General features: G+C 32.8%; 1 pseudogene; it reads right to left on the minus strand.

The window, feature by feature from the left end:
• Window positions 1–3,250: 3,250 nt before the first annotated feature.
• On the minus strand, window positions 3,251–6,464 carry LOC111410272 (annotated as a pseudogene).
• Window positions 6,465–6,920: the final 456 nt, after the last annotated feature.

Below are 6,920 nucleotides of genomic sequence, written 5' to 3' on the forward strand. Positions count from 1 at the left end.
GACTTATATTTAAAATGAAGCACAAATCAAGCCTCACTCCACGAAGGAATCAAGAAACCCGGATCACAAAGGTCACAAAAACAAACTGCCCTCTTCGAACCACAGAAGAATGAGGGCTAATACATAGTGTATCACTTTCTACCGAGAGACTATATACAAAATCACAAAGATTTCACAAAAATTTGAACTTCCAACATGAATCACACAGATTTGTACACCATACCAAAAAACCCAGTATATTAACACAAGGAAATGGAGTAGAACTTCATCATCCCTCAAGTATACACCTGAGAATCACTCAAAATTGGCTTGAATATGTGAAGAAGAGGGATTTCATACACAGAGAAGAAGAGAGATGAAGAGACGACCCCAAACCCTAGAGAAAATCTCTCAAGTCTGAAAATGTAAGAATAAAGTCTCTCTCTCCAATCTGAAAAATCACGTTCCTAGTAGAGAGTCACAAGATTTCATAATTGGAAGTCTCTAGAATGTGATCGGATGGTCATCATGATGCCAGGTGTCGAAATCTTGTTAATTGGCACAATTAATAGAGTTGTCATTTTGAGAACATGTTTTTCTCCACAGAATTTTGGAAGCACACTTGACAAAATAAAAATCGACAGTTTGAATTCTCAACACTAACTTTACGAGGAAGCGTTCAAATAATTTTGTTAATCTTGATTCAACAAAGAGAAAGTTCTTCCTTTCATAACGGTGGTTTCAGAGAAATTCAAAATTTCCGTAATGGGATAAAAACTCTTTCGGTCACCAAACTTTAATATGTTCTTCAGTCATCGTACTTATTTTAGCATAAATGGTCATTGAACTTATAAAGTTGTTCCAATTAAGTCACTGGCTATGAATCCATTAGTTAAATTTAACACATTTGGGGATGTGCCTACAAATTCGATCTCGCTACATTGATATTAAATTTGACAGTTTTTTTATGGTGTGTGAAGTGGCACACTTTTTTACCCTTGATTTCAACAACACTTAAAATAATTCATGGCACATATTTTTATGTCTTATAAAATGTCAACCTTAATGTATACACAGAATGTACTAATAGCATTTTCCCTACAAATTATTGTAAGAATTATGTGACAAAAGAAATGACAATAAACTCAAGTCAAATTAATATCCACTTCAATAATAAGTGTCTGAGTTTAAACATTTAAACGAGTGCTATAAAATCAAAATCACATGTGATGCAAAACATAATTGTAATGTTGTGTTGCTCATTGGACTGTTTTCATCCAAAATAGACACAAAATTCCTTGAAAAATTACTTCTTTAAATCCTAGTCTAATGAGCGAAACACAATGGCTTTGCCCCCGACGTACGGTCCATTTTAGTCAAATTTCATCGGTTAGGGTTTCGAAAATGATTTTTTTCATGTTTTTTAAATGATTTTGTTAATTTTAATTAAATTAGGATTTTAATTGCATTTAGGATTATATTATCTTTAATTCTTATCATTATCTGAAGTAAGTCATTATCTAGAGGTTTAGTTATTATCCATATTTTAATTATTGCTTTAAATATAAGTTGGAAGCCTTCATGGTCTTAATTGAATTTAATTATAATAAAGAGCTTTGAGAAGTTTCTGAAAATTATTCCATCTTTCTTAACATTCGTGAGCGAATCAACAAGTTTGAATTTTTTGCGAGTTTTTGTTCTTCCCTATAAGCTTCCGCTATGTCAACATGTCAAACACTAGCTTATTAATGCCATCTCATAATTCTTATAACTACTGTCAATGACATAAACAACAGCACCTAAACAAAACCGTAAACTTTAGTAATTGATATGGAAGGATTGTCTTAACTGAAATATCTTTGTAAATTTGCCGACAATCTATGCTAAAAGGGAGTTACTAAAATGTCACATTTTGAGAGTTTGATGACCAGAAAAGTTTGTTAACCTGTTCAGAAATTATATATATATATATAAATGATGAATACTAACTTCACATATCAATGTTACATACTAGTCATTCTCATCCAAGACACATGAGAGCGTAGTTGAGATTGAAGACCAAGAGTTGAGGCATCACATGGAATTGACCCATAATCTCCATTGCCTCCTCCTCCTCGTCCTTCCAATTGTCTCCCATGTCTCTCCCCTCTCGATATCGCTTTTTTGTGACATTATTTTGTATTTAAGATCTGTTTGCCAAGTTAAATGGTTAATCTCCTTTTACAAGATAAATAAAGTTATAAAATTTGAGAAATTGTCGCAAATGGTCACTAACCTTAGTCTACCTTGTGGATATGGTTTATAATATGTTTCTTGGCACAAACGTCACTGACCAATGTGTTTTAGTGCTATTTTGGTCCTTTTTATGAAAAAGACCAAAATGCTCTTAAATTTTTATTAGAAAAAATTGCAGTTGGGTTCCTAAACTTTGCAAAAAGGTGCAAATGGCTACTTTACCGTATCTTTTTATAAAATAAATTGAAGGAAACTAACAAGATCATTTTTGTTCCGATTTAAAACTTTATTGATCAAATTGATTATATGCGTGAACATTTTTTATTTTTTATGTTTTTGTGTATATTTTACAAAACTATTATGAACTAATTAAAGTTTAAACTTGTGCTTAATTAACTATAGCACGTTAAAGAAAATTATTGGTTGTATTATTAAGTAATTACGCTGTTTTAGAATTTAAACTTTTATTTTATATTTATAACAAAAAGATAATAGAAAACAATATTTTATCACGAAGACAAATCTGTGAGTATTAAGCAGGTAGATGCTCTCAAAATAAAGCAGTCGGCTTGGATACAACAGTTGGGTGATTATAAAAAATAGACTTGTGTTATATCACCAAATTACAAGGTAGTGAACTACATGTTCAAATAAATGAATTTCGTATCTTAACATTTAATCTAGCCAATGATTAAATGTTATTTATTGTCATGTGTACAAGTTAATTAACATCAATATTGTTACACAGAATTATTCTTTCAAATTAGGCGAACCTGTTTTTAGCAATTGTTAGACTTTATTTATTATTTTTGTTGAAGGGTCAAATAACTGGAGTCATGGTTATATTGTTTGCTATTTATTTGGCATTATTATATATGTTAGTGGGGTTAGTGCAATTAGTGGGAAGTATCTTGTATATTTTATCTATATCTATATTAAAGAGTGTCAAATTGATGAGAAAGGTTCGATGAATTAATTATTTTTGCGAGGGTAGGGTTTGTATTTAAAAGTCCATTGGTTCCTCGAATTCAGTATATATTAAGAGGTGTATATTAAAAGGTCTGAATTCGCTCCAATCATCACAATTATTTTTGTAACAAACATGGATTACATGATATGTTTGGCCACGACATCATAGTTAATATACAGTGCAACTTGCAAGTGTGAAAACAACATTCCTACCACAAATGAATTTCGAACTCTAGTTGAGGGGAATGGGCTCAAATAGTAAAGCTAAAATGCGATCTTTTGTTTCATGATTTTGAATTCCATGTCCATCTCCATACTGGTACATGTATTGTACCATTCGAGCAAGATTCACTGCAATTTCAATGAATGTTTGTGAGAATGGACAATTTGCATCTCGACCTTTGTTAATCTTTTTCCAGGTCTCGCATATCAAAAACCTTATGTGTTTGCGTAACTCATCTTCGGAAGCACCAGTTTCGTTCATGTAACATTGTATTGATTTAGGAACATCGCCTCTTTCCAATTCATCCTGAATTAATAAAGCATAAAAAACACCTTTAGTTGAAAGGGTTAATTTCGAATTCCTATTGTCTCATTGATTTCATTAACCAAAAATGTTGTAAACATGAAATGAAATGGCTTGCTGCATACATACCGATGATGTTGCTAAATCATCTGCAAGCCTTAAAATCGTAGCCGACCAGCGAACTATATCAGGATATTTCTCTAAGCACTGAATGGCTTCTTTCTCTATCGGATTGGTAACAGAGAAAAAAGAATGTGACAATATTACATGAGCTGATATTGAAATCAATGCATTTTCCATATGCTCTTCCATTGTTGGGGTGTATCCAGTGAAGCACCATTTTGCCTCTTGTAAGTATGCTTTGCATAAATCTGTCCACTGTGACATTGATTTGACATGCTTATTGTAAATATCTTAGATCGGAAAATTTTAAGGATATTTAAAACATATAGAGAAATTTCTGTTGGTTGTAGTAAAGGATAAAATATGAGATCACTTAGTATAGAAACAGTACTCATTATAAGGGCTCGTGCAATTGTGCTACTCCTCTTAACTTCATTAATATTTTAAGATAGAAGTCTATGACCCAGAAGGCGTATCATACAAGATTTGACAATAAAATGAACAAAATTTTCTTTTTCTTCTTTAATATTATTTGATGTTATCTAGTGCGCGTTTGACCCACAGAATTTTGAAAGAATGTGTGATTAAAAAATAAGAAAACGTTTTGGATTTATGTGTAATATTATTTTATTGAAAAATATGTAGTTGAAATGATGTTAAATTACTTTTAGGAATATATATATATAATTTTTTTTTTTTGAAAGAATGCGATTCAAACAGACCTGATATTCATCATAATACACATGCTAATAAGGATATATTCTTGAAGGAAACTAATAGTACCACTTTTCTTAAATATGGAATAATTACGATCCCTTTTTCTCTGAGAACATCGTAAGCCATTTCATTGATGAAGTTGTTGAGTGCTAGATAGAAAATTTGCATGTAATCTGGAAGTTGCTCAATTGCACTGACATCCCATCTGTAAAGTTCCAAGAAGAAATAATTGTAAGAGCTACAAAGAGAAAGGAGGCTTGGAAAGAAACATTAGGAGGACGTTGCTAACCTTTCAATGATGTATGTAAAAAGTTCCATTTCTTCAAACATACCATACACATCATATATATCATCCATAATTGTAATAAAAACATTTACTTTGGTTGCATCTATTCGTGAAAATCCATATTGTGGTTCAAATAGCACTCCTATATTTCAAAAGAAACATTCCACGAGCCTATCCCTGGCAAATGGCAACATCTTGGCAAGGCATGTTCTCTTCCACCACCTATTCATATACAGAAACCAAGGATGGTAAGGTTAGGAGCTTAAAATACGATATATTTAGCGCACTCGGCAATACCTGGAGACATATTTTAGTTCCTCAAGATATGTTGCTTGAACAATGTTGAAATCCAGTTTTGCAAGTTGGAGAAGAATTGGATTCTTGTCTGGTCTCTTCTCATATTTGTTTATGAACCGCCGTTGAATGAATTAAATAAATGTGTACTCTCCTAATAGATTAAATTTTTAGACGAAATAGTTCAACACTACCCTGCTTCAGCCCGAGGTATGGTCCAGTGCAGTGGAATCTCCAAGGCATGGTGCACCAATGGATCACAATGAATGTCGTCAACACTTTTATCCTCGAGATGTTTGATAGTGAATTCTCTTGCCATTTCCAGAGTACTCTCACCTTCTATTGACAAGAAAGAAGCTTCATACAGTTGTAGTAATCCCTTTGTATCATTACATAACCTTGGCTTGAAATCACCCTTCTCATTCTTTAAACAATCAAATCTTTCTGCAATCAGCCAAGCTTTGGCATGTTAAGCGAAAAAAGTGATGCAAAAAATAAAACCTTAATTTCTACTTAGGAGAGCAATAATAAACAAAGAAATACTGAGATCTTTTGTGTAGTGGACTATCAGGGAAATCTAATACATGTAGGAAATATACAATATACCCCTGAAAAAATATTACATCCGTGCTCGATTCTATAAGTGTGCATTATGATTAGGCTACAAGGAATCTGACAATAAGAAATCATAAATCAACAGAATAGATAAAGGATTCTAAGTTGTTTTTTGTGCACCTTGAGAGACATTAAAGCCATGTTGTCTTAGTAGTCTAAATTCCAAAGCTGTAGCATACAAATCCTTAATCTTTGGCTCTTTACTTTTGCTATATTTTCGGTTTATAAAAGCCAATATTTGCTCAATTTCATCCTCAAAATGGTAAGATATTCCCAGCCTCTCCAAGTTATCAATTAATTCCAACTGATCCAGTGGTTCCATCGTTTCATCAAGCATCATCTTCACTTGCATCTTCATCTCAGAAGCCCTTGTTTTGTATCTCTCTTCCTACATTATGCATATCATTTTTTGTCAGTCCTTATAATAAATATATATAGAAAAAAATTCTACAGATGACGATAATTACCGTGTATTCACTATTTAAGGACTGAATATAATCGAATTCCCATATAGGGGGCTTGTATTTTCCTGATCGCCTAATCACGGTCTGATTGTAAGACGTAGAGGCAAGAATTCGATATTGTTTAGCATTAGAAGCAAGGCTATCAGTAGTTGTACCCAAAGCAAAACGGATCTCCATTTTTGGAAGCTCCGTTTTGAACGAGCAAACAGAAATTGGCCTCAGAATTTGCATGTTGATAACCTCTCTCTCTCTTTCTCCCTCTCTCTCTATATATATATATGTAGAGAGAGAGAGAGATGATCTATCAAACGGACAAAATGTAACCCTGTGGCGCTTTAGTATTTTTCACATGGAATAATACGAAGTTACCGTGTTAAGTGTTAAAATTGGCACCGATTTGCAGTACGGACAGGAGACCAAACAGGGGAGATGGATGAGTATTTTTTTTGGCAATACTTTACTCACATAGGCCCTCCCCATGTGAGTAATTTGCTGTGCACGAAGCAAAATGCACATTACACGTGATTGCATTCTCTTCGATTTTCAACATTTTTGAACCAAAAATCAATGTACTTATCAAACACAAATCATTACTTACTGTATAGATAAGAATTTGGCGAGTTAGATTGATTCTGAGTCCACATATCATTACTTACTTTTCTTTCTAAAAACACAAATTTCTAACCAGCTTCGAATGACGGAGACCCAACAC

The sequence above is a fragment of the Olea europaea genome, chromosome 15 (assembly GCF_002742605.1).
Source record: "Olea europaea var. sylvestris chromosome 15, O_europaea_v1, whole genome shotgun sequence".
NCBI classification, from domain to species: domain Eukaryota; kingdom Viridiplantae; phylum Streptophyta; class Magnoliopsida; order Lamiales; family Oleaceae; genus Olea; species Olea europaea.